Raw genomic sequence first — 26492 nt, forward strand, 5'->3', positions numbered from 1 at the left:
AAAGGCTCGAGCTTAGAAAGGCTTATTGATATCTGTATTTGCAAGTGGGGTGTCTGGCAGATTTACAAAGCTTTGGTAATTCGAGGCTTCCAAGTTAAGAGTTGATAAAGAAGCCTCTGCTTATGGGCAGTGGACCCATAAATTTTTCCTGGAAATATGAATCTCCTTTAGATCTGTCACAGTTAATACAACATGGAGCAATATAGATGGAGACTTAAATTGATGAGGCACATGTGGAAATTGATAAAGGAAGTTTGATTCATCATAACATTGAAATTTATCTAAATTCAATATTGTTAAACATTCTTAAAGATCAGATGAATTATACATGAAGTATATAGATTATTTGTCCCTGGCAAACAATGGTGACATTTCTGTCTGTCACTTAGTATGACAAGGTTAGCATGTTTTATTCAAAACTTTTAAGCAGTAAAATGATTTGTATGCATTACTCTTTCTTTGGACTGCCAGGAAAGGCAGGAGCAGCTCAGTTATTCTGTGACATTGAGTCAGCATGTACATAAAAAATGACAGGACAGAATTGCCTCAAATATCTATAAAGCTCTTGCTTAGATTCTGTAATCATTTGGTGTAAAGAAAAGAAACAATGAGATCATGAAGATAGAAGTCTGCCCTAGACCCCCAAATGAAACATGACTTCATATACCAGAGTAGAAAGACTGCTTTTGTGATGTAATGAATATAGAATATTCATGACTGTGAACAGATCCCTAGAAACATTTTGCTTTGGTTTCTAAAGAGATTTTATAGCAAAATATTTATTTTCTAAGTAATTAAGCTTAAGATCCTGACTATATTGTCCCTTTAGTAGTTAAATCCTAGGTAAGGTGGGGAAGGTCTTAGCTAACTGTTCGGATTTTGCATTCTCTGTCAGTATAGCATGAATATACTATACTGACATTCCTTATGCAGGGAATGATTAGCAGGAATGATTAGCAGGGCCATGATTGCAGGACCACAGCTCCTGAACAGAGATGGATAACATCCTTGATGTGTTTACCTTTTCTGTGATAACTGTCCAACTTGGCAGGGCATCAGAGTCTGAACAGAGAGTGATGGAGAAGAAGCAGACCTCAGTTCATCTCACCATTCCTTGTCTTTTCTGTCCCTAGGCAGACACCAGAAGAGCACACAGAGAGCTGCCACTTTGTTTTTCTTCCTCTCATGAAGTTCTAGAGCAGAAATGAACTTTGAGAAAATTGCACAAGGTTAAGTCACATAGATCCTAGGGGTCGTCTTGTACTCACAACTGTAACTACTGCTTTAGAGACAAAGTCTGACTGTGTCACCCGTACTGTCCTTGAACTTGTGATCTCACTGTCTCAGTGATTCCTGAGTGTCATTACACTTTTTATTCCACCATTTTCATTCACAGATGGCTTACAAGCACTTCAATAATGTGTTGTGAACCAATAACACATATGCATACTGGTACATAATGGTGGTCAGAACAAAGCATTTTATGTATTTGGAATGTGTGTAATAGAGGAATAAAGACCCATTAACATGCAAAGCAGTGGTTCGTAGGTGTGAATGTGGCTACTGGCACTGGGTGAGTGGGGAGAGGACAATAGGGAGGGACTAGCCAACACCCACTATTGCTTCTTTTCTCCACTCTTTTCTTGAGATAATAACTACAAAGAAGAGTGCTTTTCTATCTTATCGCTAAACACATTCAGTTATATTCACTGCAGTTTCAAATATGTTACAACCCAGACACCATAAACTGGCATACATTTGTCTTTCTTCTGTTATCTGCATATGACTTTAAGGAAAGAGCCCTCTTCAGAGTGTATTAATCTCTCAAATTTATTTTAACAGCTGGTGATTCTAACTGATTTTAATTGGCACAAGAGAAACATTAAAGTATAAATTTTTCCTGGAATTATTTAATAGAGAATACTTGATGGAAAAAAAGAAATACTTTGAACTCTCTGTCCTGGTCTACATCTTATGTTATATTGAGCCTGAACCCCAGGGTTGCTGTCATCCATGATATCAATGATGTGGCAATACATTTCTGGTGACTCTGACAATCATTGCTATTAATTAAATATTATGTAACATACTTAACCCTTTATTTCAGTATCTTCTTCAACACTGCCATCCTCAGTATTTTTGGCATCACAAATGGTTCATGCAACTTTACAGTTATTAGAAAGATTTCCTTTCTCCAAAGTTAGAGAACCTTGTGAAACAAATCACAATCCTTTGCCTTAAAGAGACTTACGGGTGGCAGCAAACTTTTGGGATGTTGTGTCATCTTTCTGGGCTGTCATTTTAAGTGATGCTGTCTCCATAGAGGAAAATGTTTCCAGAAATACTCTGACCTTTCCATTTTATAGCGTGAAAGTGACAGGATCTAAGAGGAAGCACTTCCCAAGTAAATGTGGTGAGCTTGAATTTGAAATATTCATCATGTTTCTGTTGTGAATAGGCAAACCTCTGCTAGAAATCAGAGTCTGCCCATCTATTGAGGTTATTCATTCCATGCAAATCCCAATGCACAGGAAATGAATAAAAGACTTCCTTTCAGTTGGTATGCATTGTTACTTCACTACTCCATTTTTGTCCACAAACTTGTTTCTCAACTTTTCAGTATTAGTAGTTTGTTAAGTTCTTAAACAAATATTTGTGGTGTCCCCAGACTTGGGAAAGCACCGGATTTAATGATACTGTCCTTGCATGGTAGTTGGCCTGGCCTACAGTTTTTTTATCGTTTGTGCTTTTTTAGATGGACTTTTCAAGAATGCTTGGGAGTCCCCTAAAGCAAAACAAAACAAAACAACAACAACAAAAAAAACCCACACATATGTGGTGATATTTTAATTGTGCTGAAATGTGATTTTATTTGTATGTTAATGAATAGTTTGCCTGGAGATCAGAGGTCATTAGTGAGCCAGGAACAGAATTCAAGTGTGGTAGACCACGCCCTTAGGGCAAGCAGAGTCTCTTTGTGGTCAAGGACACAGCCAAGCGTGGTGACCCTTGAGTCTTTAATCCCAGTACCAACCATAGAGACCAGGAGGTCTGTATAGACAGGCAGTGGCAAGGAAGTCATGTGGCCGAGCTTAGAGCCAATGAGAAGGCAGAACAGGAAAGCAATAAACTCAAGACACACAGGAAGAAGTTCTCTCTTTCAAGCGAAGGACAGCAGCAAGTGATAAGATAAGATGGTCTTGGCTCTTTGCTGGTGCTCGGATCTCTTAGGCTTTTAACTCTGTTATTTGGCTCTCTGTTCCTTATGTAATAAGACTGTTTAGAATTTTGTCTACAAACATATGGTAAAGAGAGGGAATCCTGTGCTCCTTGTTTGTTTCTGTGAGCATGGCTTGCTGGCTCATCCTGTTACCTGTACAGGGAGTGAGAGTAGTGTTTGGCAGATGAGGATTCCGATTTGGGCTTTGCTCCTTGTTCAATCAGGACCACATTCCATCTGTACCAGAGTTTTTCCTATATGAAAAAGGAGAATGTCTTGCTAGGGCATTGTTAAATGTATTGAGTGTGTCAGCAGAGATCAGACTCCTTTAATAGGTGATTATTATCAGGGCCTTTCCTAGGATCATGAATGTAACAAATAACAAAAATGAACAAAAACTTTAATAGTGGAAGACAGGCTAAAACAAGCCCTGTGGAAGCTGGAGCAGTATTCTGGTAGTTTTGGAGGATTTGATAAATTTTGATTGTCTGATTCCTTTACTTTTTTCTAGTTTTTGTCTTGTATGTCTGGGCTCTCATTATGAGAAATTTTAAATTATATAAATTCAGCTGCAAAAACACAATGGCATGGGAGAAAAGAGAAGACAAAAGCACAGGGAGTAAATGAGTTGCTCACAGAATTTAAATAGCAGCACGGAGGACATGTGCCTTAAAATTCAAGGAGCTCCTCTGCCGCAACTGCTATTTGACTCAGCTCTTCTTGGGAACATCACATGCTGTTTGCTCCAGTTCTTCTAGTGACTGTTAAAATGGTATGTTTTGGGATGGGGTGCTCAAGGTGTGCTTTGCATTGTGTATGCAGCTGAGGGTGTAAGTGTGCACAGTCATGTGGTACCCAAGCCAAGATGTAAAACTGTCTTTATTGCTCTCCATCTTACTGCCTGGAACAGGGTCTCTCACAGAGTTGGAGGCATGCTATTTTGCCCAGAATGTCTAACCAGAAAGGGTTAAATAGCCACCTTGCTCTGCCCCTATATGCCAGTGTTACAGGCTTGTGCAGCCATGCTTGCATTTTTAAGCAGATGCTTTGGATGTTGGGGATTCAAACTAAGGTCCTCATGTTTGCAGAACATGTGCTTTCAACCAATGATGGAGCTCATCGGCATTCCACTCTCAATGAACACAGAGCACAGAATTCAAGTAAACAATGATCTGTTTTAATGCTGAGAGGGAAAACAAAACAAAAACCACAAAACTTAAGAAACGTTAAGAGATGATGTATTTTTCTCTGCAAAGTTCCTTCTTATGGAATCACAAGGGTCCTTTTAATTACAAGTGATTATTGACTCCTTTCTAAGCTCCAACTCTCCCATAGTTCATTGATTTTTATTATTCATAATTCTTAATGGCCTTCATTTACGTTAAGTAGCCAGATTTACTTTCCTTTTTTTTTCTTGTATTATCTTTATTATCTGTTTCATGCCACAGTTGCCTGGGATATTTTGTCTTTCATTTCTCTGGAACTGTCAGAACTTTGTCTAGACCTTAGATAGCTGTGTGATGTTTCTAGTGGTATAGGGGGCTTAAAGTATTATTTCCCCACAATAAAGGATCATAACCTGAAACTGTGAGCTAAAACCTTTTATTCCATAAGTTGCCTTTTCATAGTACTTTTTTTAAAAATAACAACAGGAATGAAACTAAGACACATTCTCCATTATAATATGAACCTTAGTTTGTACACTGTGTGCATTTATAAATGTGTGTGTAAGAGAATGTGTGAGTGTGAAGGTCATTGGTCTTACTAAATACAGCCTGATTTTTCTGAAGCATAGCTACTTACTTGAGCTCCTTGAAATGCTCAAAAATTAATGCCTCCATTTGATGACTCCAAACAGCTCTTGGTAGAATGACTTAGGATATTCCAAGAAGGAATTTACACAATGATTCAGTCTACTTTGGTGAAGTTTTTATGTGTGAAATAGAACACAACTTTCCTATATTTCAAGTAAATTAAAAAAAATCATTCCCAGGGCTAACAATCATTCTAATTCTGGCTTGCCTTTGAAGGTAGTAACATTATTTTCTTTATCCTGACTTGTTGCTTCTTGTAAAGAGCAACCTCCATTTCATATTGTTGGAATTATCATATAATGTGTGAGACAAAGCCCAAAATAGACATCTTTTAAAAATTTTTTATTAATTAATCAATTAATTTTTCTCAGCCCCATCACAGTTTCCCTTCCCTCCCTCCTTTCTTCCCAATCCCTCCCATAAGCTCCCCTCTCCCCCACATTCACTGCCCCTCCCTTCCCTTCAGAAAAGTACAGGCCTTCCATGTATATCAGCTAGCCATGGGAGATCAAGTTGCAGCAAGACTAGGCACCTCATCGTCTATTAAGGCTGGATGAGGCAACCCAGCAAGAAGAAAGGATCCAAAGAACAGGCAGCAGAGTCAGAGACAGGCCCACTCCCTGTGCCAGGAGTCCCACAAGAAGATCAAGCCACACAACTGCAACACATGTGCAGAGGGCCCACGTCAATCCCATGTAAGTTCTCTGGTTGTTGGTTCAATATCCATGAAGCCCCTTGAACCCAGGTCAGTTGACTGTGTATTTTCTGGCAGGGTCCTTTGCCCCTCTGGCTCCCATAATCCTTCCTCTGCCTCTTTCATAGGATTTGCTGAGGTCAGCCTAATGTTTGTCTGTGGGTCTCTGCAACTATTCCATAAGTTACTCGGTAAAGCCTCTTTGATGACAACTGGGCAAGGCAATGATCTATGAGTATAGCAGAATATCATTAGGAATCATTTCATTGACTTTTTTTTCTTTGTTGCCAGTCATGTTTGGTTCTATCCAAGACCTCTGGGTTTTTCAGCCTCTGGGGTCTGTCCATGCAGGCACAAAACAGACATCTTATGCCACCAGAAAAAAAAAAAAAACCTTCAGTGGCAGGAATGGGATACATTTTGTACAGTTGTGTTCAGTTGTTAGTTAAAGGGAACATTAGACCACCTGAAAACATCATGGGATTTTGAGAAGTTTATTGATTACTCAACATAATCTGATGGCCCTGTTGTTGAAGACACTACTTCCTTAATGTTGTTGATGCAGAAATTGAGCTGGTGTTCAACTAGAAGCTTTACCCCTACTAACTAGCATTCATGGTACTAGAAGGGACTTTACACACTGCTGGAACAGAAAAGTAATCATCAATTTTACCTAGCTATAGATCTTGCAGCCTATAACATAGACTGACCTGCAAGGCATACTGGTATAATAGGGTCACAAATGTTATGGGCATAACAAATAAATCACTTTTTGATTGGATTTAGGCCAACTTTATGAAATGGAACCTGTACATGACACTGCTAAAATGGCCAAGAACCTGAGACTAGATAAGCCATGGAACTTTGGGAAAACTTACAACTATTTTGCTAAATGAACATAGCAATAACATAACTCCTAATGACATATTGCTATACCCATAGAGGATAGTACAACAAAACTCTCCTCAGAGAAGTTTGTTCTTGCAGTAGACATCGATTAGCAAAGATACCCATAGCTGGATGATGTACAGAACGTATGAGACTTAGGAGCACTCAGACTAAATAAGCTGTCTTTTTCAAACCCTTCCCCTCAAAGATCAGGGATCCATGCAGGGAAGGAGAAGGAGAGATTGTAATAATCAGCTGTGGTAGAGGACTCTAAGGAAACAGTATCTTCCAGACACAACAGTACTTATACACAGATGAGTTCATACAGTCTGTCAAAATATGTACAAGACCTTCACAGTTTCAAAATAGACAAAATTCCAGCACTCAGATGGGAAAGTGCACACAACGTGTCACCTATCACCAAGCTTTTGGATGTAGTCTTGAGAAGATCATGGATCCTGGTGACTCCAGCCTAATCAATGGATTAAGCCCCTGGTAAATTTGTAATATGATGAAATTTATTGGAAGTGGAGCACATCTGGAGTAAGCAGTTCACCAAGCATGTCCTGAGAAGATATGCCTTGTCCTTGCTGCCTTTCCATCTCTCTATACTCTCTGGATGTCATGAGCTAAACAGCTTCACCATGTCCTTCTGCCATAATGGTCTGCCTAACCTGATAGACCCTCAAACAATGGAGTCAAGTGCCATTCATGAAATCTCTGTAATTTCTAGCTCAAATAAACCCATCCACCATTAAGCTGATTTTTCTCAATAATTTCTTATAGTTACAAATAAGTCTCTAGCATGAAAATTAGGGTGTTTGGCCATCCTATTACCAGAGTAGGTCAGGTCGGGCTTTCTCTCAACCATTGCCAGTAGTCTATTGTGGAGGTATCTTTGTGGATTTCTGTGGACCTCTCTAGCACTTTGCTTCTTCCTATTTATCATGGTCTCTTATTCCTTGTTCTCCCTCTCTGTTTTTGATCCAGCTGGGATCTCCCACTCCCCTAAGCTCTCTTTCCCTCGACCCTTGCCCTTCATTACTCCCACTCATATCCAGGTTGTTCATGTAGATCTCATCCATTTCTGTTATTGGGCGATCTCTGTGTCTTTCTTCGGGTCCTGTTTTCTAGGTAGCCTCCCTGGAGTTGTGAGTAGCAGTCTAGTTATCTTTGTTTTACATCTAGTATCCTTCTATGAGTGAGTATATACCATGTTTGTGTTTCTGAGTCTGGGTTACCTCACTCAGGATGATTTTTTTCTAGATCCATCCATTTGCCTGCAAACCTCATGATCTCATTGTTTTTCTCTGCTGAGTAGTATTCCATTGTGTATATGTATCACATTTTATTTATCCATTCTTCAGTTGAAGGGCATCTAGGTTGTTTCCAGGTACTGGCTATTACAAACAATGCTGATATGAATATAGCTGAGCAAGTGCTCTGGTGGTATGATTGAGCATTCCTTCTTGCCCAAGAAGAACCGGATACAGAGATCCATGGCCAGGCCCCAGGTGGAGCTCCAGGAGTCCAATTGGTGAGAAAGAGGAGGGTTTGTATGAGTGAGAATTGTTGAGACAAAGATTGGAAAAAGCACAGGGACAAATAGCCAAATGAATGGAAACACATGAACTATGAACCAATAGCTGAGGAGCCCCCAACTGGATCAGGCCCTCTAGATAAGTTAAGATAGCTTGCTCTGTTTGAGAAGCATCCAGGCACTGGGACTGGGACCTATCCTCAGTGCATGAGCTGGCTGTTTGAAACCTGGGGCTTATACGGGGACACTTGGCTCAGCCTGGGAGGAGGGGACTGGACATGCCTGGACTGAGTCTACCAGGTTGAACTCAATCCCCAGGGGAGTCTTTGCCCTGGAGGGGATGGGAATGTGGGGTGGGCTGGGGGGAAGGCAGGGGGGAGGGGGGAGAACACGGGAATTCGTGGCTGATATGTAAATTTAAATTAAATTATAAAATTAAAAAATAAATAAAAACAAATAAACAAATAAATCTCTCCTAATCCTTAAACCACTTAAAGTTTTGTCAAGGTAAAGACTTGTAAAATCTTTCAGTACTCTGGCAGTTTCTTCAGACAAACTTTAGTTTTGTGTTTCTGGGAGACTCCACAACCTGTGAGTTACTTAGACAAGAATAGATATTGAGTCCTGTTTTGTGAATCCTAGTATTTGTACTTTGACAACAAATGTCATCTATGATAATTTATATGATAATTAGATTGGCACCTAGCTCAGAAATGAAATTTTTCCATGTACAATAGATTTATAAAATCAGGCAAGACCTCATGTAGTTTGTTCCCTTAAGGTATAAAGTTTGATAGTCTATATAGTATTTTTACATTCTTGTACAAGGGTTACCAGAATCTAATTTTAGAACATTTTCATTACACTTCCCCAAATGCCTACTATAGACATGGTCTCTTCATCTTTGCATAAGCCATGTAGGGAGCTTGACAGCTTGTCTAAATACTTGGATTACAGATGTTGTGGTGCTGATCCAGCCTTTAGGTGGCTTTTGGGGATTTGACTGGGTTGTGATGCCTGTGCAGTGAGCATTTTGACACACTATCCTATGTCCCCAGCCTGTGATCCTTGTCCTTGGCTTACCTTAGTGTTCTTTAAGTTCATCCACATCATATGTGTGTCAGGACTGTGTTTTCTCTGTAGCTTGTGGCTTGTGGTATGGTTCTGCAACACTTTGTTCATCCATTCACCAGTTAGACATCTGGATAGTTTCCACGACTGACTATTACAAAATAGTGCTACTATGAGCATTTTTGTATAAGTTTTTATGTGGACATATGCTTTCATTTCTCTTGAGTAGAATACTAGGGGTAAAATTGCTCCATATGGTAATTTTGTATTCATATGGTAACTGTATATTTAACATTTTGAGAAACTGCCAAGCTGTATTATAAAGTCAGCTTACCATTTTAAATTTTCCCAGCAAGGTTTTCATGAGGATTGAAAGACTGAGTAAATCATTGGAGAAATAAAAGCTAAAATACTACCTTGCCTTGTTCTGTTATTTTATTTTATCTATCTCCATCTAGGAATGAAGCAGGAAAGAAATATTTAGTATGTTTTTCTTTTTAATCTATAAGTTATCTCATAGATCTCTGTAAGGTATTTCCCAGACTTCTTATTCGCAAAGCTAATGGGTTCTTATTTTGTAACATGCTTCCAATGAAGCAAAGACTGAATGTAAGACTGTTATTTTCAAGTTAGTTCTCCAGTTACCTATATATGTTCAGGTGACCATTCCAACATTGGCTAGCCATATCTCAACAACATGCCAAAGATTTCACAGACATTTAGATGAGAGAAGTTGTGGTCAATAAGACCCCAGGAATTCCAGGACAAATAAGCCTTAAGGGATAGCTTTTTGATAGAGGGTGATTAGTTTCATTGAGAGGTACCATAACTCATATGCCAGAATACAGGATTCTTGAGTTCCTCAGACCATGACCAAGAGGAAGAGCTGATCTTTCCTTTTCTTCTCATAACATGAGATTATATTCTATAGCAGCAAAATATCACATCCCCATTATCTGCTTCTGAGATGTGCCACAATGCCTTCTACTCGCTACACAGTCACACGGATAAGTAATCAAAATGAAAATTCTACATTGCTAAAAACGTATTTAAATTCCATTTAATCATACATATTTAGAGGCCAAGGAATTACTGTTTACTATGCATTTATCTCTATATTCCTCATTTGATACCCAAACTATGAGAAATGTTTCCAACATTTTTTTACAGATGACTAAATAATACTCAAATCATTTGCATATCTCATGCTAAAGAAAGATGAACATTCATTTTCCAACTATTAAAGCAAACAGTAAAGCAAAGGAACAATGACATCAGTAACAAAAATGCTGCTACTTTAAATATTCGTGCAATAGGCAGCTGTTCTTAGTGGCAAACTTAATTATTACTTAAGACATAAATATTCACTTGAATATTCACTTGAATATTGCTATAGAATTTAAAAACAGGTCATTAGGGTGAAGAGTTTCTGAGATCATATGTGGAAAAGGTGATTTTTTTTTCTGTAAATGATATTTTGAGACACTGAAATTCTGGCTTTTCAGTGGAGGAATATGGAATCACTTGGCTATGGTTTTTCCCCCAAATAGAGAAACCAGGCCTTACCAAGTATTTCCCAAACTCCATTGACATTTCTAGGTATAGCATAATACACAAATCTACATCAACAACAATACCTAATTCTTTAGGTCATGCATATGTAAGGGCCTGGTGGAATATTTCCTCTTTGGATTTTAAGCAGTTGATTGTAGTTTCCTTTCTACGTTTACTGAACTTAGGTTGCATGATTATGAATGTTCTTGTTTCCATTCTAGAATTATATTGGGAAAAATATTAATTTTTTATTGATAGTTTATTTTATTTTTTAAAGAAAGGGTCTGACTATTACATAGGCCAGGCAGACTTTAGACTTTAAATCCTCCTGTTTTTACTTCTTGGGTGCTAGGATTACATATTTGTGCTATTACAAATATCTACATTTTTAATAAAAATATGTGACATGAATATAAAGCTGACTAATGAATAACAATTGAAAAGAAATTAAAACTAGTGAATGGCATTAATAGTAGAGCTCAGGAAAATATGGGAAGGACATCACAAAATGCGTTTTCGTTTTAAAGCTTTATTGAGAAATTAGAATGAAAAGAAATGAAGTCCATTTCACAGAAAAAGTTTAAGCAAAATTTAAATGATTTAACACTCAGTTTGCTTTTTTATTCATCACCATCTGAAATTTAAGTATAAGAAACTCAAGGATCAAGCAGACGACCACTAAGCTGCTCCCAAGATTTAAGTTGGGGTAAGTAATATGCAATTTAGATACTGAAATGAAAAGAGAAAAAGAGAAAAAAAATTTAGCAGAATAATAAAATTTTCAAAGATATTCCTAAATATTTATGGCAAATAAAATATAAAATTTAAGATTTAAAAGTCAAGAATCTCACTGCACTTGAAGTGAGTAAGAACCATGAAACAACTGACAACAAATGCTGATGAGACTGTAGATAAAGGAGAACCTGTTTTCACAGTTTGTGGGATTCTAAACTGATGCAGATAGCCTTGAAACCAGTGTAGAGAATCTTCCAAAAGCTAAGAACAATATTTCACATGACCAATTCAGCTGCACCACTACTTTGCATATGCCCAAAGGGCTTGATGTCATACTCCACAGATACTTGCTCAGCTATGTTTACTGCCACTCTATTCAAAATAGCTGGCAAATGAAACAACCTAAATGCAGTTCAACCAATGAGTGGATAATGAAAATGTGGTGCATATACACCATGGGATATGATTCTGCTGTGGGAAGGTCTTTCTGTATGCTGTGAATATGTGTTGCTACCATTGGTTAATAAAGAAGCTGCTTTGGCCTCTGGCAAGACAGGTTATAGCCAGGCAGGAAATCCAAGAAAAGACAGAAGGAGAGGAAGGGTAGAGTCAGGGACAGAAGCCAGCCAGCCAGCCAAGGAACAAGATGCCAGCAGACCAGTAATGCTGCAGCCACGTGGCAAAATGTATATTAATAGAAATGGGTTAATTTAGGATGTGAGAGCTAGCTAGAAATAAGCCTGAGCCGTAGACCAAACAGTTTGTAATTAATATTAAGCCTCTGAGTGATTATTTTATAAGCCGCTGTGGGCTGGGTGGGATGCAGGAAAATTTCTGGCTATACTATTCAACCTGAAAGAAAAGGAAAACTTGAAATTTTCTGGTAAATTGATGGAACTAGAAAATATTATACAGAGTAAGACAACCCTTACTCAGAAAAACAAATGTCACAAGTTTTCTCTCATTTGTGGTTCAAATAATTGACTATAGGGTGCCCAGTCCCAACTGGTACATCTAAAATACAACCTCTACATCTAAGTCTCAGGGATCATCATGGCAGAGGGGCAGAAAGATTGTAAGGGCCAGAGGAGTAGATCATCTGGTGCAAGCTTGTGTCATTTATATATGATAGGGACTCTTTACCCATTAACTCTCAACAATAATGGCTGACAAAACAAGACCTGGATAACTTCAAAGGCAGTTAACATCTCAATGTAGGTGGGACAGTCTCACAAGGCTCCATGTCTAGATAAAGAACCAATGGCAATTTATAACTTCCAAGGGAGGGAGAATCATTTTTTTCTGGGATGAGCCTCCTAATTAGTTCTCCAATTCCAAGGTGTCAGTCCTAAACACACACATATATGTACAACACTAATAGAACCCAGCAGGTTGTATTTATATATTTATTTGTTCATGTCTACATACACACACACACAATTCCCAAGGTATGAGACTTACTTGAAGATAAACATAATTTTCTTGTATGACGTATTTGTCATTGTGTCTCTCCTAAGTAATATAATAGTATTCACAAATGAAATTATGCTTTTATTTAGCTTATTTTTATCTATTGGGTGATTGCTATGGTTTGGGACCAAAGAGTTCATGTGTTGAAGCTTGGTGTTCTGTGTGGTAGTGTTAGATGGTGGTGGACCTTTGGGAAATAGAGAGTAGTGGGAGGACTCTGGAGGTATGCCCTTAGATGGGATGAGACATTTCTCCTTTGGAGGTCCTTTACCCTCAGCAACCCATTTCAACAATTAACACTGGATTTGTTTTACAAGATAGAAATAGTGATCGTCTGGATGTTCAAGAAGAGAACAGATAACTGTTGTTAGTTTTACAGATTTCTCCAAAGTAAGCTTTTCATGTTAGAATACATGATGTATACGTATATTTTGGATCTAATCAGGAGTCAGACAATAAAAAATATGTAAGAGTGGATTCAAGAAGTTAACATCAAAAATAGCAGTAATGGTGGTGGCGAGATATCTCAGCAGTTAAAGCACTTGTGTCGCAAGCCTGAAGACCTGAGTTAGATCTCTAGGGAAACCCATGGTGAGGTAGAGAACTCACTTCTGGAAGCTGTCCTGTGACCCCTACACATGATGGATGCATCCAAACTGACAGATAGACAGACAGACAGACAGATGCACACACACACAAACTTAAAACATACCAGTGATAACGGTAAGAGTCACTCTCTAATCAGTGCTGAAGTTGAGTAAATTTGTGACAAGAGCCAGATGAACATTCTGGTGATCCATTGCCAAATGTCAATTTTAACACTCCATGTCTCAAAACTTTCATTTCATTTCATGACTTCATGGGATATGAGTTCCAGCAGGTCTTTGCTAGGTTATTCTTCTCTGTCACCTGACATTTTCTAGGGCCACTTGATAATATTTAACTGGAGAATAGAATCCTCTATGATAATAAAGTGGTTTCACTCATGTCTGGCATCTTGGTAGGGGCAGTTGAGCCCATCTTCATCTCTATTGTCTCAGCCATTCTGGTATTCCCAGCAAGGGACTGAACATCATTAACTTGTCTCTTGTGTGGAATAAGTTCTCATGCACTGGAAGTCATTTTAAAATGTGGCCTTGGATGTCTTCTTTTTATTGTTGGCTAAAGCCATCACAAGTCAGCCTAGAATTGGGGAGGGGGTGGAGAAATTGAAGTTCCTCACTCAGTATAAGAAGAACTAAAAATTTTTAATTCTTTTTAATCTGTGATATAACCTCTTAACTTACTGAAAGTCATCTCTTCATGCTGTGGTATAAAGTTGAATATACAATGGACAATTACAATGTCTGAGGGCTGTGTAAAAAACTAAGCAGAATGTGATGAACCAGAAACAAATTTTATCCTTGACAGAGTTGTATTTTTTTAATTACCACAATTCCTATTTTTTAATTATTAAAAATATTTTTTCATTTGATATATTTTGATTATGTTTTTTTCTTCTTCAACCCCACCCAAGTCCTTCCCATCTCTTCATGCACCTACCAAAAACTACAACCTTTCTTTCTTTTTCACATTAGAAAACAACCAGGCATCTACAAATTAGTAATGATAATAAATGCAATAATAAGATAAAAGAAAAACTAGACACAGACAATACACAAGAAGCCGGGCGGTGGTGGCACACGCTTTTAATCCCAGCACTTGGGAGGCAGAGCCAGACAGATCTCTGTGAGTTCGAGGCCAGCCTGGTCTACAGAGCGAGATCCAGGACAGGCACCAAATCTACATGGAGAAACCCTGTCTTGAAAAACCAAAAAAAGAAAGAAAGAAAGAAAAAGAAAATACACAAGAAACACATACAAATGCCGACACCCTCCCACATACACACAGAGAGAAAATCCATAAAATCAAAACCAGAAACCTTAATATAAAAGATCAGTAAGGTTAAAAATGGGATAAAAAAATTTAAAAAAGAAAACAAACAAACCACAAACCAACCAACCAATCTCTCAAAAAATACCACTGAGTTTGTTTTGTGTTCACCATCTACTTCTGGTCAGGTTTAATTGCTTCTAGTCAGAAAAAACTGTAAGGATAGAAGAACCAAGAATCTATGTCTAGTAGTTACTTTCAGTTAAAAGTAGGTTTTAGGTGTGGAATTGTCAACTACAAATAATGTTGGTATATTAATAAATCCTATCATAAGTATCTCAAGTTAATGTGAATATGTGTGTGTGTGTGTGTGTGTGTGTGTGTGTGTGTGTGTGTGTGTGTGTGTAGTGGTTATCTTTTAACTAAAGAATGGGAACACGTTTGAGTTTGATTAGAATTCCCTTAGATTTTAAAAAGATGATATAATCTTGCATGGAAAGTTGAACTGATTACATGCATCCCACTGTAAGTGAAATATTCTGACTTGATATTTCTTAAACTTAGAGAAAAATATTCTCTTTTTGAAATATGAGACATTTATGGTAAACTTGTTTCCACCTTATTTTGTTGTGAAATTATTCTTAAATTTCATTTGTGAGCCATGAATATGTTGTTAGTGTTATTTACAGTTGAGAGCAGATTAAACATGTTTTTGTTTGTATTAATTATGAAATGGAGGCACTTGGGACTGCTATTTGGGTTTGCTTTTCTTTTTATACATTTAATTTTTCCTCTTGGTAGGTGTTGGTTATTACGTTGCTTCAAGCTGCTGAGTTGCTCAGAAATGAAACTGACATTGACTACTCAATATCAAATATGCTGATTAGAACTAACAGCATGGAAGAAGGTTTCAATGAAAATGTAATGCCATTTAATAAATTAGCATGTGAAACAAGCAGACTAAAATATGCTTTAACAAAGTTTCTTGACATTGTGTTTTGTTGATTGAAGACTATGGTATTAAATTCTATCAATGATCTCATAAAACATCAATACTGAAATCCCACTAACATTTGTTCTGCCCCTTTCCCCCCTGTTCCTCTCTCTTGCTTTCACCTCAGGTGTAGGAGTCTTTGATTGTGCACCTGAATACTGCCTATTCTTCTGTCAATTTGAAAAACTGAAAAGCTATTTATCTTTTGTGATATATTAGTTACTTTTCTTTTCTTCTTAATTTAATTTAATTTTATTTTACAAGACAATTCAGTTCTACATATCAGCCACGGATTCCCTTGTTCTCCCCCCCTCCTGCCCCCCTCCCTTTCCCCCCCAGCCCACCCCCCATTCACACCTCCTTCAGGGCAAAGCCTCCCCCAAGGACTGAGATCAACCTGGTAGACTCAGTCTGGGCAGGTCCAGTCCCCTCCTCCCAGGCCAAGCCAAGCGACCCTGCATAAGCCCCAGGTTTCAAACAGCCAACTCATGCAATGAGCACAGGACCCGGTCCCACTGCCTGGATGCAAGTACCTGGTCTCTTGAGGAGAGGTTTGTTTTTGCTTTTATAGTTCATTGTGGAGAAGGCCTGGTGACTGGAATGGATTGTTCCTGACAGAAGGATCACACAGTGGTTAGTCTCACTGAAGTAGCAGAGAGAAAGCAGAGTCACCAGTACCAGAAGAAGCAGAGCTGACCTATAACCTTTGAAGGATGTCCTCTGACAGGTAAGCAACATGTCTAAAAGGTTCATAACTTCCCCCAAACAGTGGGGAAGAAACCAGCTGGGGACAGAGTTTTCAAGAATCAACCTATAGGAGCTATTTATATTTAAACTACAACATCTGAGAATGTCTTTTATGTCCTCTATGTAGTCTAAAGTTAGTGGGCACGGTACAGCTTTAAATCCTCTGACACTCTTTGCATTTTTGATGCTACTACACAACTGTTCTGTCCAGCTTCCCAAAATCTCCATACAAATTTATGAGGAACCTTGTTACTGTATCAGATCTGACTGTATGTCTCTAAATACTAGGTCTAGACTTTCTCTCATACAACACTATTGATGACCTGTGAAACTGAGGTTAAATTCACTCATGCACAAGCTAGAAGTGTAGAGCACAGAAGCTGATCAGAAAGCATCTCATTTTTCTGGCAGTGGACAGATGGTCGGGATGCACATTTCCTGATGCTCTCAGGTGATTTTTGAAATAGAGTGTCCAGGTTCCCATGACTGTGGACAAAATGTTTTTATTGGCGTTCCTATGTAATTTCCAGTATCATTCTTGTCTCTCATTCTGGCTCTCTTTGAGTACATTCTTCAATATGTTTTCTTGCACGGGAACACCTGTCTCAGATAAGTTTTTTGAAGGACTTATAAAATCCATTTCTTGTACTTGTCAATAATATCTTACAATATAATTGTAACATTTTTTCTTCAAAATCAAGCTGAGTGTATTACAAAAAGATGGTTTCCTGACTCAGTGCTAGCAGCCAAAACCATGGAACTCTTTTAAGAGGCCTTGCTACCAAACACTTAAAAGAGTTTATAAACAGCAGGTGGCATGCTACTCAGTGGCAGCATGGACCCAGAAACTCCCCAGAGTTGGGGCGGTAAATATGACTTTCGATGATATCTCCACCATGAAGCTAAACGCTCACAGACCAAGGAGCAGGGTTAGCCAGCAAACAAAGCCTCCTCTTTGGTCCTAGCCATGCCCCTTAGCAGTTTAAAGACTCATGTGGCCAGGAAAATGTAGAGATAGGCAGTAAAGACAAATTCAGATGAAAAACAAACAAACAAACAAACAAAAAAACCTCAATCCATTCTTCTGTTGATGGGTATCTAGGTTGTTTCCAGGTTCTGGCTATTACCAATAGTGCTGCTATGAACATAGTTGAGCATGTATTTTTGTGGTATGATTGAGCATTCCTTGGGTATATGTCCAAGAGTGGTATGACTGGGTCTTGAGATAGATAGATTTCCAATTTTCTGAGAAACCGCCATACTGATTTCCACAGTGGTTGTACAAGTTTGCATTTCCACCAACAGTGGAGAAGTGTTCCCTTTGCTCTGCATCCTCTCCAAATATACTGTTTTTGATTAGTGTTTTTGATCATAACCATTCTGACAGGTGTAAGGTGATATCTCATAGTCATTTTGATTTGCATTTCTCCGATGATTAAGGATGTTGAGCATTTCTTTAAATGTCTTTCAGCCATTTGTGATTCTTCTTTTGAGAAATCTCTGTTTAGCTCTTTAGCCCATTTTTAAATTGGATTGTTCAGATTTTGATGTCTAGTTTCTTGAGTTCTTTATATACTTTGGAGATCAGTCCTCTGTCAGATGTGGGGATAGTGAAGGTCTTTTCCCATTCTGTAGACTGTCTTTTTGTCTTATTGACCACGTCTTTTGCCCTACAAAAGCGTCTCAGTTTCAAGAGGTCCTATTTATTAATTGTTGTGCTCAGTGTCTATCTTAATGGATTAAGAAAATGTGGTACATATACACAATGGAGTACTACTCAGCAGAGAAAAACAATGACAGCATGAAATTGCAGGCAAATGGATGGAACTAGAAAATATCATCCTGAATGAGATAAACCAAACCCAGAAGGACAAACATGGTATGTACTCTCTCATAAGTGGATACTAGATATAAAGCAAAGAACAATCAGACTGCAACCTACAGAACCAGAGAGGTTATATAGTAGGGGGGACTCTAGGATGACCGTGGCTTATAATAAGTTTTGGTTTTACTCAATTACTCAGCAAGCCTCAGTATTAGGATAAGAATATGTACTGTATCAATCTGATAATAGAAAAATAAATAAACTAATTAAAAAATTCACAATAATTAAAAAAAAATCTCTGAATGGATGATAGTGTGTTTAAATATATATGTCTGCTTGGGAGAGAAAAGAAAAACAGTAGAGAAAGTCTTTTAAAAAGGAATAGAGTAACAAAAATATAAACCACATAAAGATGGAAAATACACAGAGTCTGGATTACATACATTATTTTGTTCTTTAAAATTTTTAAAAATTTTGGCTGCTAAGAGACATTAGATTATGAAAACTGCTATATATTATATATATATATGTATGTATACACACACACACACATATATATATATGTATAATTATCTTGACTTAAAATTTTTTTTCTGTTTTTTTTTTTTTTTTTTTTTTTCTGAGACAGGGTTTCTCTGTGTAGCTTTGCACCTTTTCTGTAACTCGCTTTGAAGACCAGGCTGGCCTCGAACTCACAGAGATCCGCCTGGCTCTGCCTCCCAAGTGCTGGGATTAAAGGCGTGCACCACCACCGCCGGGCGACTTCAAAATTTAAGTCAAAAGATACATTACTTTGGGGAAGCTGTTATGTTTTTGTTTCCACAGGAAATGAGAGGCTGTGGCTTCATTCTGGGTTAAGAAAAATCAGGTTTGATTGAGGAAGATCTGTGGTGATATATTGTGTACCCCAATAAAACTTACCTGGGGATCAGAGGACAGAGCCAGTCACTAGATTAGACATAGAGGTCAGGCAGTGGTGACACACACATTTTATCCTATCATTCGAGAGGCAGAGATCCATCTGCATCTCTGTGTGTTCAAGGCCACACTGAGCTACATGAGAGAAACAGAACCAGGTAGTGGTGACACATGCCTTTAATCCCAGGACGTAATACGGCAGGACACAGAAAGCTATATAAGGTGTGAGGAAACAGGAACTTGCTCTCTTGAGGCTGAGGATTTAGTAGAGGTAAGCTAGTAGCTTGCTGTTCTGCTTCTCTGATCTTTCAGCTTTTACCCCAATATCTGGCTCTGGGTTTTTTATTAAAAGACCTTTTAAGATTTGTGTTACAAAGATCCCTTGAAAAATCTCCAATGGAAACAGATTTCCCAGATGATCCAACATTTTAGAGCACCTCTGTTGCAGTTTCCTCTGAGTTGTACATCCAGAACAGCTTCAAGGTTGCTGGCTGAGATGATCCAGCCAATAGAAGACTCTAGCCAGGATTGGACCATAGTCCTAAATTTTCTCAGGGTCCCCCAAAGATTACCAGCACCCTTAATCAGCAAAAAGTATTCTAGAGAACTATGCCCATATTCCCCAAAATAAATTATGAATGTGTATCATTATTTAGGGGAGTTGGTTACAAGTTGCTATTGGTAATTTTCAGGAAAAATGATGAACAAAGGAGATTAGATTCAGGGATCTCATTCTAAAAAGAAAAAGGGGGTATACAGAAATAGGCTAAATGGCAGATTATTGAATCTACGTTTAAACCAAAAAACAACTGCTAGTCTCAAACACTTTAAATTGGTATTGATTTTTGTATATTGATACAGATTTGAGCTTATTTTTGTTATGCTTTATGTGTATTTTTACCCTTGTTTGGAATGTTGTGCTTAAGCAGCTCATTTAAAAATATAATGTATAGTTAAAAGTACAGGTTAAAATTAGTCATCTATAATAGTCACCCATATCTACCAAGCTTATGGTCATGTTAGTTAGATTTTCTAGGTATACAGAGATATATTTCAGAGTATACAGAGATATATATCAGATAAATGGGTAATCTTCAAACATTTTAAAGACCTACAGAATATGGCATTTAAACTTTTTTACTAATCTAGGCTTTTTATGACAGTGAGACATGTCTGTTCCTGGAAGCACCAATCTACTTCAAAGAAGATGATGGGCATTGAAGAAACTTCATATAGAGCTTGTTTTCTTTATGGCCAAAGATAGCCATATGGGCAAAGAAACTGCCTTTGCCTCAATTGCTGACATTTACTGTTCAATCTGGACCAGCAGGATGCAAAAAAGGTGACTGCTGAACTAGGCCAAGACATAGTAGGACAGTCCTTCAGAATTCCCTGCTTCACAGGAAAGTCTGTCAGATATGCTAGGCCTGTAGGCCAAAGTTGGATACCACCATTACAGAGGAACTTTAGGTGACTGTGCAGGAGGCCTAATGTTCCTGTCATTAAGTAACATTTCACTCTTCTGGAGTTTTGATGCAGTTGAAGACTAAATAGCTATAATTTTAGTTTTCCTTAGTTATACTAGAAAGTAAACTAGATAAAAAACCATAGACTCATGAAAGTAAGATAGGTAAGTATTTTCTCTAATTTTGCCAAATGTAGATGGATTAGATATTATTATTGTAATTCTTACTTGAAAACTGTTTTTGTTGCATATAGTTTTTCTATATTAAAGTTAAAATCTCCCTTTTTAGTTAGAGAAAAAGCTAGAGGTGCTGTAGATAATCTTCTTGCACAGTGTAAGGATTTGTACTGGAACTGGTTTAATAAAATGCTGATAGGCCAGTAGCCAGGCAGAAAGTACAGGCAAGGTGATCAATATAATGATGGGAAGGAGAAAGGCAGAATTAGGAGTCACCAGCCAGACACAGAGGAAGCAGGAGATGAATAAGCAATGTTAATAGAGGTAGTGCCAGGTGACAAAGCATAAATAGAAATATGGGTTAATTAAAATGTAAGAGTCAGCTAGTAACAAGCCAAGCTTGTTACAAATGCTATTGGCCGAGCATTTACAATTCATATTCAGCCTCAGAGTTGGTTTTTTGGGACCTGGCAGTCGGGACAGGAAATGCCTGATTACAAGGAAACAGTCTTCTAGACACATTAGAGCTGAATATATATTCATATCTATCTATATTCATATCTATATCTATATATCTATATCTATGTATCTATATCTATATCTCTTACATATAACTTTGAAACTGAGATTGTGGAAGCATACAAAAGACCTGCAAAGGTACAAACCAGACAAAATCCAAGCATGGAGAAGGGGAAGTGGACACAGAATCCCATCTCTAAATAGGAAGCTATTTGCAATCGATAGATTCTGGGAAAAGGAAGATCAATTTTCATCAGTAGAATGACAGTAGATATATCCTATACTTTATGGCCAGGCCCTATGCTCAGGAGTAGTTGGCTAACACAAATCAGACTATGTGGTTTTTTGTGTTTGTGTGTGTGTGTTTCTGTTTTTGTTTTATAAAGAAAGAAAAGGAATGTAAAGTTAGAGTGGGAAGGATCCTAGAATAGTTGAGAAGGGGAAAGAATATGATCAAAATATATGAAATTTTCAATGAATAAATAAAAACATGAAAATAACCTAAGTTATATCTAGATAGTACTTCATTTATTTTGATAGGGTTTTTTTGTTTCTTATTAGTTTTAGTAAACATTTTTTAGACAACAGGTAACTATAGCAGTAGCTTAAAATGACTATATATTTTATTATTTTATTTTTAAAATCATAAGAAGGATTTGGGGTTTGGGGCAATAACTTAGTCCTGAAAGTGCTTGCAAGCCAGCACAAGTACCTCAGTTAAATATACAGAACCTCTGCTAAAATAATAATAATAATAATAATAATAATAATAATAATAACACATGCTTGTAATCTCAGTGTTGGAAGTAAAGATAAGGAGATCAGTGGTGCATGGTGGTCTTGTGGCTTGTGAGAAAACTTGTTTAAAACAATGTAAGTTTAAGAGTGGATCACACCTGCCCCAGTTTGCTTTTCTTTTGCTGTGATAATCTCATAACCAAAGCAATTTATGGGGAGGAAAGGATTTATTTATTTATTTATTTATTTATTTATTTATCTATCATTTTGCAACTTTCAGATCATACACCATCACTGAGGGAAGTCAGAGCAGGAATCCAAGACAGGAACTTGGAGGTGGGGAATGAACCAGAGACTTTGGAGAAAAATTGCAAACTGGCTTGCTTCTCTCAGGAGCACCTGTCCAGAGTAACACTTTCCACATCAATTAATAACAACAAAATCATCCACACACTATTCTACACACCACTATGATAGAGAGATCTTCTCAGATGAGATTCCCTCTAATTTGCATCAAGTTGACAAAAACTGACTAGCACAGACCTCTCCATAACACCCAAAGCTGCCCCCAGCTTTTATATGCAAACACATTTCAAGCCTAATTTCATTTAAAATATGAAACTTGGTCATGTAGGAAATTATCCTTCAGGAACCTGGAAATTTGCATTGCAATGACAAAATCTTACATATTTTATGTTTGGATGCCCTGGTTACTCAGGCCCTTAGTATAAAAAGTAGCAGGAAATGGTTAATATATACTGTGCTTACAGAAAATCTGCCTTACTAATGAAAGGCATTTAAGACTTTAGCTCTTAGCTCGGTGGTGGCACATGCCTTTAATCCAAGTACTCTGGAGGCAGAGGCAGGGAGATCTCTGTGAGTTCTAGTTAAGCCTGCTCCACAAAGAGAGTTTCAGGATAGTTAACTGTTACACCAAGAAACCCTGTTTTTATAAACAACAACAAAAAAGACTTTAGCTCTTAAATGAGAATGATTTTAATTTGTTTTTCTACTTTAAATATTCCTTCAATGAGAACCACTTTATATTTCCTGACTACTATTTATTTCAATTTTGATAGTAGATGAATAAATTTAAATAATGATTTTATTCAGGGCACAAGTATGAATTGTCCTGGACAAACACATTTAATGGAATTTTAATGTATCACTGTTTTCTTTTGTAATCCAGTACCAAGTCTGTTGCCTCTGCTTTCCTTTCTATAGCTCTCTTCCTTCAGGTTGAGAATTCTGTTTCAACATCCTTAGCCATCAGAGAAGTGCAAATCAGAATGACTCTGACATTCCCTTTCACACCAGTCACAATGGCTCAGATCACAGACACTAATGAGAGCTTATGCTGGAGAAGATATGGAGCAAGGGGAACACTCCTCCATTGCTGGTGGGAGTGCAAACTTGCACAACTACTTTGTAAGTCAATATGGCAGTGTCTCAGAAAACTGGCAATCAATCTACCACAAGACCCAGCTATATTGCTCTTGGGCATATGTGCCAAGGATGCTAAATCATACCATAAGGATACCTGCTCAACTATGTTCATAGAAGCTATATTTGTAATACCCAGTACGTGGAAACAACCTAGATGCCCCTCAACCAAGGAATGAAAAAATAAAACAAAACAGTGGTATATTTAACCAACAGAGTATTACTCAACTGTTAAAAACAAGGACACCATAAATTTGAAAGCAAATGGATGGAATTAGAAAAAATCCTGGGGGTTAGGGACTTAGCTCAGTGGTAAAGTGCTTGTCTAGCAAGTGCAAGGCCCTGGGTTCGGTCCTCAGCTCTGAAAAAGAAAAGAAAAGAAAAAAAAGAGAAAAGAAAAGAAAAGAAAAGAAAAAAGAAAAAATCCTGCTTGAGGTACCCAGATTGAGAAAGACAAACATGTTACTCATTCACTCATAATTGGATATTTTGCCTGTAAAATAAAGGATAACTATGTTACAATTTACAGACCCAGAGAGACTAGGTAACAAGGAGGGTTCATGCATGGGACACTCAGATCTCCCTGGGACGGGGAAATAGATGAGATTTCCTGAGCGGACTGAGGGTGAATGGGGATAGGAACATGAGAGAACAGGTTGGGGACATGGGTATAGGGGAAGTGTACTAAAAGAGACTACTGGAAAACGGGGGCATTTTGGAGTTAGGAAAAAAAAACCTGGCACAAGGTAATCTTTCAGGAATCTACAAGGATGACCCCAGCTAAGACTCCTAGCAATAGAGGATACTTAGCCCGAACTGGCCATCTCCTGTGACCAAATTGGTACCTAGCCCAATTGTCATCAGAGTGGCTTCATCCAGAAACTGATGGAAACAGATGCAGACCCACAACCAATCATTAGGTGGAGTTCAGGGAAGCCTGCAGAAGAGGGGTGGGAAAGGAAAGGATTGTAGGAGTCAGAGGCGCCAAGGACACCACAAGAAAACTCACAGAATCAACTAACCTGGGTTCATAGGGGCTCACAGAGACCGAATTGCAACCAGGGAGCCTGCATGGAACTGACCTAGGCCCTCTGCATATGTGTGACAGTTGTGTAGCTTGGTCCTCTTATGGGACTCCTACTAGTGGGTACAGATGCTGTCTTCAACTATTTTACAGGTCTTTAGGACCCCACTCCTCATACTGGGTCATCATGCCTAGCCTTATTACATGGGGAGGTGCTTAGTCTTACTGAAACTTGGTATGCTGTGTTTTGTTGATACTCATGGGAGACCTGCCCTTTTCCTAAATATAAACAGAGGAGCAGTGGTTTGGAGGAGTGGGAACAGAGTGGGTACTGGGGGAGGTACTGGGAGGAGAAGAGGGAGGGGAAACTGCAGTCAGGATATAAAATAAGTAAATAAATGTATTAAGATAATTTTTGTATTAATTATTTAAGAATTCCATATGATGTATTTTGATCTTGTTTGTGCCACTTCCACAACCCCTCCTACATCAACCCTCTCCACCCTCCTCTCTCTACCTACCCAACCTGGACCTTCCTTCCTTCCTTCCTTCCTTCCTTCCTTCCTTCCTTCCTTCCTTCCTTCCTTCCTTCCTTCCTTCCTTCCTTCCTTCCTTCCTTCCTTCTTCCCTCCCTCCCTCCCTCCTCCCTCCCTCCCCCTCCCTCCCTCTCTCTCTCTTTCTTTCTTTGCTTCCTTCTTTCTTTTTCTTTTTAAATCCTATCCAGTCCAGTTTGTGTTGCCCAAGCATTCTCACAGTTCTGCTCAGGAGTGTGGTCAAGCTACCAGGTATCACATTATAAAAACAAACCAAACAAAAACAAACAATCTTGGCTCTGTCTCCTCCTCTGGCAGACACTAACACCAATAGTTCCTCAGATGTGATTTATACTTTTTTTTTTATAGCTTTCTATTCTTTAAGCTTCTGTGCATCTGTAACTAAATGTGTAACATTATTTCTTAGGCATGTGTTCAGTATTTATAAATAATGTGCTGTAAGGCTCATTCTACTTATTTCTTTTTCCTGTCAAAATGACAGCCCTTAAAAAGTGACTATGTAGTAAGCTGTGTAGATGCAATTAATTTCCATTAACGTTATCACTGCTCTCCAGTTTATATATACAGCATACTTGTCAATATGTTTGGTGCCAATGTGTGTTTCTCTGGTACCTGTAATGCAGGGAAGGATTGCACTGAAACATTACATAATACCTAACAGATCATCCTCCATCATGTATGTAGACATTCAGAATCCTGCCAGCAGAGTTTCACAAATGCTCATCAACAGGTGCTGTTTAATATGTGATTTCCACTTTGATAGAGGAGTAAATGGTACATTGTTGTTTCAATTTCCATTTTTCATATTAGTGATTTAAACATCACTTGTATAATTGTTAAGCATTGTTGTCCTTTTTCTGCACTGAGTACTTAGGCATTTTTGCAGTTTTCACTTGAGATTTGTGGTTTTCTTTTGGTGGTTTAGGGAGATGATGTGCATTACAGATTTTGTTTATTCACTTGCAAAGTCACAAGAGTGGGTACACCCTCAAGATTTTTCCTCATGTAGATGCTTACACTGTCTATAACATCTACTGTTTGAGTCATGATTTCATAAACTCACCAAAAGTTATTCCTTTTGATGTATAGTTCTAGTTCTTTTAACAACATTCTTTCTCACATCAAAAATCCTACAAGTGTTCCTGTATTTTCTTCTGATTCAGAATCTGTTTTTTCCCTACAATGTATTTTTGTGTTGTAAGAACTATAAATCCCAGGACTTATGCAGGG

General features: G+C 38.0%; 1 long non-coding RNA gene across 1 annotated transcript in view; it reads left to right on the top strand.

Annotated features, from left to right (window-relative positions):
- Positions 1-26492, top strand: part of LOC121827292 (uncharacterized) — a 301492-nt gene that overhangs the window by 16328 nt on the left and 258672 nt on the right. Inside the window, exon 2 of the long non-coding RNA XR_013049200.1 lies at positions 16424-16579. This is a non-coding gene — a long non-coding RNA (uncharacterized LOC121827292). The remainder of the gene's footprint in view (positions 1-16423; positions 16580-26492) is intronic.

The sequence above is a fragment of the Peromyscus maniculatus genome, chromosome 2 (assembly GCF_049852395.1).
Source record: "Peromyscus maniculatus bairdii isolate BWxNUB_F1_BW_parent chromosome 2, HU_Pman_BW_mat_3.1, whole genome shotgun sequence".
Classification (NCBI taxonomy): Eukaryota; Metazoa; Chordata; class Mammalia; order Rodentia; family Cricetidae; genus Peromyscus; species Peromyscus maniculatus.